We start from the raw sequence: 12312 nt of genomic DNA, 5'->3' as shown, positions 1-12312 counted from the left end.
TCAGTTCATATATATTTGAGTTAGAAATTACTTCTATCTCAAAAACTACGTTACTTTAGAGAGAGCTGTTTATCACAATGTTTTATACTACTGACAGCTCTCCATTGTTCGTAATACCAAGTAAGTTTTTATGCAAATAAAAAGTAATTACCAATAGTGATCAGTGCCTCGAGCAGCTTTATGAAATTGGGCCCACAGGCTTCGTTCCGGTGTTTTATTATGCTCGGACAAGAAACGCAACCCAGCTGTTTCTGTTGAACTGACTAACAACAAATTTGTAAAGGCACATTCAAAGTATGACCTGTTTTATTATTAACCCCGTTTCGTTGTTAATGTGCATTATTGACCATTCATTTAAACATGACTTGGAATGGTTTAGATTGTTTTCTACCCACGGGAATTGATAACATTGTAGATTAATTTGCATATAATTATCGGAATGTGCGTAGGTCTTTGGGATTTATAAACTTGTGTAAGGTTTCATTTGAAGTCCTTTTAGTCGGCACTTTATCGAAAAACATTAAAGGTTAACTCTCAAAACTTCTGGGTCAAAAATTACCCGGATCCAGGTCACTTGGACCAATTGTTGTGTCAGTTTGACTGGGATCTGTGTCGAAATGACTCAGAAGTGGGTTAACGTTATGCAGAATATGTGCTAATAATCCATTTTGAAACCACTTTCCTGGTCAGCCTGACCCGGAAAGGGTCAGGCTGTCTAGGAACGGCAATCCGGGTAAATCCTGACCCCATTTTTTTATTTATTTTTTTAAATATAAAAACAGAAGAAAATAATATAAAATAAAAATAAAATAACAACGTTTCAAACTTCTTACAGTTTCTCGGTAGACTTTTGAAAAGTTGATGTCTTTGATTGAACAGATCAAAAACAGAGGTTGTACGGGGAAAGGGACTTTTAGAGATGGGTATGCCTCTCTTGTCGGTTTCACAGTCGGTTTCTATGCGATATAAATTGAACAACCACAATAACAATCAAATGGTTTTGACCTTCATTTATCATTCAATGCAAAAACCTCCTTACATATCCACAAAGAGTTGTCTCTTAAAACCATAATTAACTTCAATATGTCAATAGAACTCGTCTTTCTAGTTTAATGGCAAGCAATCTTTTCAACTGCCTACGTGTGTATTTGGCCTTTTAGCGCGGTTATTTAATAGGTTCAAACGAAGCATTTAAAAACACTGAAGTAAACTATGATTCAAGCATGATGTGAGATCGAAAAGGTCATGCATTAACAATACTCGAACCACATATTGCCAGGAAAAAACAAATGAAATATACTACAAAAGAAAACAAGTTAGCACGGTAAAAATCTGTGTAAGAAATGGGGTGTTTAAATGACTGCAAAATGGTACGACCATGTTACAGGGAAAGTTGCAGAGACCGACCAGGCCAAGATCCTTTGCTGGGATTTTAACATTCAGACTGATCATGTTATAGAACATAGGCGTCCGGATGTTGCAGCGTTGAGACAAAGAATAATTCATATAAATTACGTAGCTTTGCCAGGTGATATTAGAGTAGGTTCGAAGGAAGTATAAGATATCAAAAAGGATAATAACCTGACAGGGTTGGAGCTTTTGGCGTCATTGTCAGGACTGGGGAAATATCTAGATGACATGGAGGCAAATGTGACGAGAATAGATCTGTTTCATGCTTTTACCACAAAGTGCACAATTTGTCCACATATGGGCCTTAGCAGCTGGACTATGTTGAAGAATGCGGCGCTTTTGGATAAGCGAATATCCAGAGAGAAAAAACAAACTGGAGGATGTCTAAGGACGTAGTATTCATTTTTTTTCCAGGCAGCACGAATATTAAGGGGGGGAAGGACAACAGAGAACGAGCCATGTACTTGTAAGTCAGCATTGTTTGACCCCCCCCCCCCCCAAAAAAAAAAAAAAAAAAAAAGAAAAAGAGCGAACCTACCTTTAAAAGGGACGATATTCATTCCCTTTAAATACAAAGTTCAATAGCCGGTACTATAGCAGACTTCAAAGTAAGAAACTGTCTTTGTCCCAGAAAGAGAAAAAATTACCTCGGGAAGGGTTTGAAAGATCAAACAATGAAAAAAAAAAAAACAGAAAAAAAACCCAGAAAAACTGCTGTCTGATTTCGATCATGTTTCTTGATGGCTTTCCTCTAAAATTAAAACATAAGATTTATAAGATGGGGGTCGTTGACATCTGATATAAAAAAAAAATATTTAATAGATCACTGATGAGTTGAAGTCATTATTGAGAATTAATTGGCATGAACCGAGCCGCCGACTTAATCTATGCTAAACTCATGAATAATGCAGCAGCTTTATGAATAATTCATAAATTAACGAGGATTCCTGATATAAATTAGTATAGCAAGTCTACAGTTGCAAGCTGGGGGGTTTAAGATACTTCCGGCAAAAAATGGTACCCATCGTCTATGTCTAGTTATTAAACATACAGTTTAATAAACATGAATTCTTTAAAAATTATAAAGTGAAAGTCAAGATCTCAGGTTTTCATAGCTTGAATCTTATATACATTTACCAACAATTAAATGGTTTTTGTTCCGCTTTATGTTTAATGTTAGTGTTGCATGGGGTGTCTGTTTGTCTTTTCTTCTTCACAGTTTTAATGTATGTCTTCTGTCCAAATTCAGTTGACTGCTTCGAGTGCTAGCTGTGGTTAAAATTACGACTCCCGAGGTGATCCCCGGATCGTTCTTTTTTCCTAGTTTTAGGCGCAGCCGAGGGAAAAGTTGAACGGTCCCAGGATCACCGAGGGAGTCGTAGTTTTAACCATAGCACGAGTTAAAGCAGTCAATAAATGTTTTATAACACCCCAACAGACTATTATTTTGTCATCTTCGTACACGTACCGTTCGTACGCACGTTTCAGATACACAGATGCACAACTGATTGGGTTCGAGGTGGGTAAAAAGACGTCTGGGTACTGCACGCCGTGTATCACACGGCAAACGATGCACTCACACGGCCGCTGTCTAGTAAAACTAAGGCATATCACGTGACGCGCTCTAAACCAATGAAACTGCAGAATATTTGTAAGGGGTGTTATAATTTACATTAGCACACACCACGGACAGACGCTTCGTCAAGTTAATATTAACTCTCTGTTTAGAACAGGAAGAGAAAAAACATGTCAACCTACTCTGAACACCAAAAGCCATCTCGTCAATCGCAACAACATTTTCTTGTCACACTTTCAAAAAATACAAAGTTGACGTCATCATTTGCCGATAAGGCCATCATTGTATCCACCCACTGTGTGTTTAAAAAAGCAAGGGGAATTAACATTGAAACACATAAACAAGAAAACAAACACGCAGTTTTGTTATTATTTTTTAGAATTGAAATAACAAAGATTACCGACTTGCGACGATGGGGTAAAACTTTAGAAGCCACACTGTGTTTGTTGTTATCTTTAAAGGCACTTGTTAGGTTTGGAAATACTCAAGATACGAGCAATGGAGAGCCATTGTTAGTATAACACATTGTGAGAAACGGCTCCCCCTGAAGTAACGGAGTTTTTGGGAAAGAGGATAATTTCTCACTAAAATATTTGAATCTGAGAAAGACTTCAGGACTGTAGCCTTTCTCAGGCATCTAAAAGCACTCTAATTAAATTTTGCAACAAGGGTGTTTTTTTTGTCTTCCTATGATTACCAATTGAGTCCGAATTTGTACAGATTTGCAATTTGATGTATATAATTGGGATACACCGAGTAAGCTTCAACGATACCAAACGTGTTCACGGGCCGATTTCACAAGTCTTAACCAAGAACTAGTCAAATAGGACTCGTTAGAGGTTGTTAAAGACTTAAGGTTAGTCCTAAGTAGGACTCGTCCCTAACTCGAGATAAGACTATTCTTAGCTCATTATGAAATCCACCCCAGTGCCTTTAACGTCGAAATTGAGGGCTGTGTCGATGCGGTGTTAGATAAGAGATTCATCAATGCCTCAAAGTGAGATGAATGATCATGCGAAGACGTCTGAGGGCGTTGATGACGTCATATAATGTGTTCATGTCATGTCAAAATGAGGGTTCATTTATTTAGCGACGGGAGGTAATGAGATCTCGGATGAAAAACAACAGACATTAACAATAAATGGTTCAACGTAGGCCTTGTGCCGGGTTTCGATTACGTTTTCCTGGCTGTCGAATATTGTTTTTTGCTGATGAAGCGAGGAAAGAAAGCTGAAAAACCTAGTAGTACTACGGATTGTTTTCGAACTAGTGTCGCCTGTTTTCTTGATTCTAAACACTGTGTCAAACCAATGGCTGAAGCCGTGGAAGTACGCGATAGTCTGCGTTTTTTAAATAAATAAAGATACATGTATCAGTGATTACTGTCTATCAATGGGAAGACAACAAGGGTATTAGACTTGTGGACAAGTCGTTAATGGTTATTGGGGCTGCAGTAGTCTCGCGGGGCCAGTAGTGTCGCGAGAATACCGCGGGAATCGTGGGGAGATTCAATAGAGTCGGAACGCTATCACAGCGACAGACATTTACCGACTTGTCCGCAAGCCTACAATGGGATAGGAAAGAGGCAGTCTAGGTGCTCAATTCAGTAACCCTTCAATGAATAACTAGCTTTTTTTCTGACGACAACGACAAAATATTGATCGAAACGTCGATTTTGTTTGCTTTTAAAAATCAGCTTGAACAAAAACGGCAACAAGTTGTTGTCAAAGCCTGGTTTCACTGGCATTAAACGACTTAAAATAGGGGTATTGAAAGGATGCGAGTCAATCGCAGCTTACTCCCCAGCTCTACTAGTACCATTCATACTCCAGGGTGGAGAGAAGCAATGATGATAAAGTCGCTTTACACAAGTTCTTTGGTCTGAAATCTAGGTCAGCCCTGACCGGGAAGTTCAAAAGTTAATACCAGTGCCGACTCTCCAAAAATTGGATTTCAAACTGTTTTTACAACTCATATCCCTCGAAGAGCCGGGCACCAATGGCATTAAACAACGTGATGTTTTGACGATAAAGCCCCCAGCACGTCAGTCTTACACAGTCTAAGCACGTGGTAAAGGTTGTTTATGCGGTTTATATAGACGTCACAGCAACCTATTTATTGCATGACATCTACGCTCTCATCAGAAGATGCTCTAAACAAACAACGAAAAATGATCAAAATAAAATGTGCAGAGAGTGCCGTCAATATACAGAGGGCCTTGTTTATTGGATGTTCGTTGTACAAGGCATACAGACCACTCGTTCACGTCGACCAGTCCATGCATGCACACACAAAAACCAATCCGTTGTACTACTTTGGGCTTTAAAGGTGGTACAGGGGGCTGATACCCCCCCCCCCCCCACTCCATACTCAGAGCCCTTGTCCGCCCCTCTTGGGTGCACCTCTCCCAAATGAGATCGAAAACATGGCAACATAATCATAAAATGGAGCCTGAAGCTAAATCCGAAGCTAAATCCAAAGCCGAAGCCATGGATTTGAAAAGGGCCACAATTCAAGATGGTTCAGATGTCACGTGATCAGAAAAGAGACAGAAATGGTGGATCAGGTTCAGGTGACCGGGGCAAACCCTCAGAAATCTAAGAATTCATTCATAAATTGTTTATCAGATGAGGGTGAATATTGATACACGCCATAGAACTTCGAATGGAATCCTTTTTTCCAAAATAGTTTATACTATCAACAGCTGCAGTTACCAAGTATGGGCCATTAATTGTTCTAGTATTTACCAATCAACGACCCGACCTTTGCCTAATTATTTTAAGGAGTTTACTCTTTTTTTTTTTTTTACTTTTCCCATACCAATCTATGACCCAATATTTAGCCTATAAAATGGTTTATTTTTATGTGGTTTATTGTTGTGACTGTCTGTATTTTCTCATACAATACGCAGAGAGCATTGTTTTTTTTAATGTAAGATCGTCATATTGGAAGCTCTTACGTCAGAATATATGACATCTTAAATATAGAGCCCCTTATTGTTGACTGTGGAAAGGTCGGTAGCCTAGCAGTGCACCATAAACAAATCTCTCTTGTAGATTTGAAGAAGAGGTTTCCGCGAAAACTGAATCTCACGGGACGGGAACGCTGTTATCAAAAGTGTGTTTCAGCAGCACAACTTATTATGTAAAAGTAAATATCTCTGACATTAAACAAGCTAGTAGTGCATCTCTGTTTGCAAAGGCTTGCTAATCCACTCGTCCCAGTTTAAAGGGGGCACGCAATTTTAAACTTTTAATTTTTGAAGTCCCGCCTTTGAGTTTGTTTCCTGACTGTCTTTCTTTCTTTCTATCTTAGTTCTTAAATACATTTGAAGCCTGCACACAAACCTGGCAGGGGTACACTGTGTTTGTTATTAATTTGTCAATTATTACTCTACTTCTATCCAAGCGTTCTGTTTATGCTGTTTGCTATACAGGCCTTGGCTTAATTTTGCATAGATTAAATATGTTGACTTTAATTGAATATTTTTGTTTCAATGTGGCTCTCCCCCTACCGGGTTAAAACCAACAAACCGATTGTGTATATCTTGTTTTATATTTGTACTCCAACGCAAATACCATTATTGTGAATTTCTCTCACAATTTATTTTCAAACTAAAATTTTTAAATGCCAGGCGATGATAAAAGCTACTGTAAAAACACCATATGGGTCCATTTTAAAAGATAGACCTACTGTCAATACAAACTCCACGAGAGTGGCTGTTTGTCGAGTTCTGTGTTGTAACATAACATAATATGCAGATGGCTTATGTTTGCACAAGAGTGAAACTGCTGATAAATTTGAGACACCGATTGAAATGGATTTGGTGTTGTATTTTTTCTCCGGGCTCTTTTGTAAGAGCCCCACACAACAGGGTATTTTATCAAAAGGTAAATTGATTGAGAATTAGTATAAATACAACGGGATACCAAGTTGGTTTCAAATGCTACTCCTTGCAAAGAACGATTGAAACGGTGCCCAAGTCGACTCTATATTTAAGAGGTAAGTTGATATTTATGTATGATAAGATTTGAACATTTTGTTGAGGTTGAGGTTTACATGTCAGTTTAAAGGCAGTGGACAGTATTGGTAATAGTCAAAGACTAGCCTTTACAGTTGGTGTATCTCAACATATGCATAAAATAACAACCCTGTGAAAATTTGAGCTCAGTCGGTCATCGAACATGCGAGATAATAATGAAAGAAAAAATACCCTTGTCACACAAAGTTGTGTGCGTTTAGATGGTTGATTTCGAGACCTCAAGTTCTAAATCTGTGGTCTCGAAATCAAATTCGTGGAAAGTTACTTCTTTTTCGAAAACTATGGCACTTCAGAGAGAGCCGTTTCTCACGATGTTTAATACCATCAACCTCTCCCCATTACTCGTCACCAAGAAAGGTTTTATGCTAATAATTATGTTCAGTAATTATCAATAGTGTCCACTGCCTTTAATAGTAATATTATTGTTATTATTGTTTTTTAGTAATTCGAAGTAAAATGTTTTTCAAAATGCTTCTTACTAACAAAAGGTTCTATGAGCTTCTTATATAACCATGAGCTTGTTTTTGCAATATATTTTAAGACTGACTACCAAACTTATGCATTCCTTCTATCCATAAGCATGGACCATGCCACACGTCCAAAGGAATCGTTGTCGAACAATTTATTTATTTTGGAAAACTTTCCCCGAATAAACCAGTTTATCAATTAGTAATGGCAGATGAAAAACTAAATAAGCTTAACCTGAGCAGACACTTGATGGCGCACTATATGCTTTGCAAACCGTCGACGTGTAAACCAGTGCAGTAAACCTGACAAGTCAACACCCATTTTGAACAAGAGTGACTGACCTTGGGCATGCCCTAGCAGGCCCGATACCATGTTGTTAAAATGATACGATCCTCGGTAATACCATTTCCCAATCCCTTTGTATCCAAATTTAATGGAAATCTTTACCCCTTCAGGCATTAATGTTAAAGGGTTTGGGTACTTTTTGTAGCACAAAACACATTGTACACATATCAGCATACGTAGTTTGAAGACAATGGTAGTAGAAAGCTTCCATTCAGATACTAATTGGGGTGCTGTATGTAGTTTTTAAGAAATGAGTAAAACAATGTCATGACAATAATTTTCGTCTCAGATTTAGCATGTATAACGTATTTATCTGTACTGGTATTTTACAAACTGGTTAATGCGTTTTTACATGCTAAAATAATTTGCGTCTCACTGAAACAAAAATCATTGTGTGAAATGTTTTACCCATTAATAAAAAACTACAGCACTTCGGCAATAATATTTCAAGGGAAGCTTTCTACTATGTGTATCTTGGACATTGTATTTGTGTCCTACAAAATGACCTAATTCCCTTAAAGCATCATTGCAAAGTAGCAAAGGTGATTCGTCTTGACTAAAACAAAATGCGATGTTGGTTATCTTTAAAATAGGAAAAACCAGAGGCGAACACATACACCATAAAACCATGGCATCAATGTCCTTCTACTCCACGTACCTGCTGCTCGTAGCTTAGCTTACTACGGGCCCAGCACGCCTCGGCCCTCGGGGAGAGATTCACCGGATCACGGGACGTGCTCCCACGGTAAGCATCTCGTTATTAATCCCCGGTGTTTTATGAAAACAGAGACAATCATGAAAGTCATATCCCGCATGATGTTCTTGTATATTCCGCTCTATATACCACAGAATGCAATTTGTAACACAATGAATCTAGGCTGACCAGTCTAAAAGAAAAAGCTACCCCCCCCCCTACCCCCGCCCCCGGGAAAAAAGGCCACATACAACTAAAAGCTGTCGGGGATTTTTCGAGCAGGTTACGAATCTGGCAAGTAACTGGTATAATAGTCGATACCAAGATTGACAAATTAATATTGATAACAAGACTAATCGTTACAAAGACACAGATTGACAATTAAACCAGACATACAGATATACACAGATATACAACTAATCGTACCAATATCGACAACTTATCGATGCCAAGATTGAGTAGGACTCCAAGAAAGTTGCTTTCTCAAAACAGATGAGTTTTTGACCGCAAAATTTTAACTCTTTATTGTGCATCGTCTAAATGTTGTTATGCACCATTCTAAGCCACCTGGATTCAGTCAAATATTACATCTTAATTAAAGTTATAATAACTCATATTTTTATTTCCAGAAGCTACAGGGCTTTGGGTGAAACTTTCATAAAAAGGACATGCTACCATAACTATGAGAAAAATTCAATTAAATGCATTTTGGAAAAGGATGGCATTTTGGTCAAGGTAGTTGCGTGGAGATAATGTCCTTTTGGAGACAGGTGCCTTTCTAATACGCAGCGACTTAGCTCAGAATAAAGTAGATATTTGTAAACTAGTGGCTCGTCTAGTTTCATCCTATAAAGAATGACCATTTAAAAAAAACAGGACGAGTTGAAGATGCAGAGAGGGGAAAAGGGTTTCAATTTTTAGGAATATTATAGCTTCAGAAGAATATGCACATGGAACTGTGCGATGTTTTGTTGTTTTTGTTTATAGATAGGAACACTTCAATTTTGCAAACATCAACTATTTGAGACGGGCATGTTCTCGGGACAAGAATTGGTTGTCTACTTGTAGATTAAATATTGAGCTTATAAATACAGATTAAATTTCGGTGTTTCAATCATTTAAAAGGTCCATTTATTTTATAAATTGTTTCTCTGTCAGCGCTGACATGGTCGACCTTCTTAAGATGTCTATAAGGAGCATCTACGAACGAAATGCCAAGGTTCTCAACCAAGAACTTATTAAGAACCTTGCCTTGGTTGATAGCGCGGTGAGGGGCGACATGGGGTAAGTTTGTGCTTGGTCTCTCAGAGAAAACTACAACTTTTTTTAAACTATAAGACAGTGTACTTTGAGAAACTGTGGGGTATTGTGGATTATTAGTTTGGGGTGGTGAGGTAGTAATATAAGACACTGGAGGGTATCGTGAAGTAATATGGGGTATCATTAAATCATTTGTGGTTTTTTTGTTTTTTTAGTATTGTGGGGCAATGACACGTTGATTTTGAATCATTACGGTATACACAACTATAAAACCTGCCATAGTTTGTCAAATTCAACATGGCGTTCATCTTAGCAGCTTGATTTAGTTTTTTAACTCTATTTGGTTGCGTAAGTTGCATTAATAAGAATAACAGTAGAAATGTTGAACATTGGCGCCCATGTTTTTCATTGATCGACACTCCTGGCGCAAAAAAACACCCAATGTCTATTAGTACACAAGACAACCAAAAGTTCAAAGGCTATGGTTTCCGAAGATATTTATGCATTGAGATGACTCTGCTGTTCATTCAACATGGCACTTATGCACATAGCCCAGTAATGTAACTTTTGTTTTGTTCTCCTTTCTTGTTTTACTTTGTTTCTATTGTAAAGGCCAATGAAGAGAGATTCAACAACATCAACGTCACTAGGGGGCGGGGCTTTGTACTTTCTTGCTCGAGAAGTTGCGCAGACCGCGAGTCAGACAGCTGTGCAAGCCAACAGGCAGCTCTTTGAGCAAGCTGGATAGACAATCATGCTTCAATAGACCTTTTCGCAAATACTGGGGCGCGCGCGTAAAGCTTGGAATTAGGTGCATTGTGGTCTAGCTGATTACAAATTTGATTCATATATATCCCACAATGCACCTCATTCAACAGTCTGCGCTTGCGCATTGGTATTTGCGATAAGGTCTATCTTCTGTTTAGACGGATTTTCACTGAGCCTTTGGACAGGGAAAATCCACACGTATTTTCTGTCGCGTCTTTTTTAGAGTTAAGATGTTTTCCCGGTCAACATCAAGCAACTTTTTATTTTCAGTTTTATTGTGACCTAGGCCTACTCAATATTAAGGGAAATTACCCCCAATTAATTAATGTAAATTCAGTCTTAAAGTATAAGAAATCCTGGTTGTACTTTAGCTAAAGGCAACAATTTTTTTTATGCCAAGCAAACTATAGCTTGGAGTCGCTCAATTACAAACCTGTTTCTGTTGTACAGGTGGTTAATAACCAGGTAAGCCTACACAGCATAAACGCACTTTTTATAGCCCCGTGAATTAAAGACTTCGATAAAGAAAAAAATGTGCCGTCGCGTGACGTCATTTTCAAATCTGTAAATGCAAACTGTCAATGTGCTTGAAAGGTCAAGTTTTTCTGATTACATCATAAGTTTCCAATGTTTAAGGTGTAGCACTTTTGTATCCGATGATACTTGTTCGTGGTCTAATTTCGAAAGATTAAGTTCAGACATGGTGAAAATGATGAAGGAAAACTAAGATTCTTGTATTCAGATCTTCGATTTCTCTTAAACCGCTCTTTTAGGTTGCTTGTGTACTAACATTAAAGGTACGGTAGGCTTTTACATGGCAAAGTTGACGACAAAAGACGCACTTTCTGTGTTGATTTACCATAAACAAGCCTGTGACAATTTTGGCTAATTCCTCTTTGTGAGTCAGGAGAAAATAGTGACACAAAACCAAGAACAACTTCTACATATACTCTTCTCAATGCTGGCTGTACATGTATCAACACATATCAGCTTAAAAAAACTTTGGGTCTGCAGATAGGCTTAAAATTTTAACGAATATGACTTCATTTCAGAGTTAAATACTAAGTCTCAGTGGAAACAATGGTTGTATTATTAACCAGTAAGACTTAAAGTAAACGATTGTGTTGTTAATATTCTTGTCCTGTAAAATACCTTTAATAAAGATTATCAAACTATATACCATATAGTCTTATTTGTATTCACTTCAATACTTCCTGGCCTACATCTAGTATTTCATTTTCTATGTCCAACTTCCTTATTTTATTATTATATCACACTGGTCCATGAACGAAAATCGATTTTTCATTCGATTGGATCTAAGCACGTTCAAGAGTAAATCTGTAAATGTGCATGTGCGGACGTGCATCTGTAAAATCAAACTCAATCTTCGGAGGTAGCATCTTTAAATTTAATCAAATTTGTCTTCTTTTACAAGAAACCTTGCACCCAAAATTTGTTTCCAACACACATCCAGTTGTGTGTAGGAAGAGAAGATGAGATGGAAAATGAATGCATAAGAGGATGCAAAACTCGTTTTAGTCTTCATGCAAGGGAGCCCATTGATGGCATGAAAAATATTACTTAAAAAAACATGTAAATTATTAATAGAGCAAACATCTTCATCACAGTTGACCCTGATTCCAGATTCCACGGGACCTGGGGTCGATTTCACAAAGAGTTAGGACTAGTCCTAACTTTGGACTAGTCCTAGGAGGTATACAAATTGCATGGATAGTCCTAAGTTAGGAC

The 12312-nt window shown here is 37.8% G+C and overlaps 1 pseudogene; it reads left to right on the top strand.

Annotated features, from left to right (window-relative positions):
• Positions 1–8469: 8469 nt before the first annotated feature.
• Positions 8470–11740, top strand: LOC139949915 (uncharacterized; annotated as a pseudogene).
• Positions 11741–12312: the final 572 nt, after the last annotated feature.

This window comes from Asterias amurensis, chromosome 17 (assembly GCF_032118995.1).
Source record: "Asterias amurensis chromosome 17, ASM3211899v1".
Taxonomy (NCBI): Eukaryota; Metazoa; Echinodermata; class Asteroidea; order Forcipulatida; family Asteriidae; genus Asterias; species Asterias amurensis.
The sequence above is the reverse complement of the archived record's forward strand: the minus strand, read 5'-3'. Positions and strand labels throughout refer to the sequence as shown.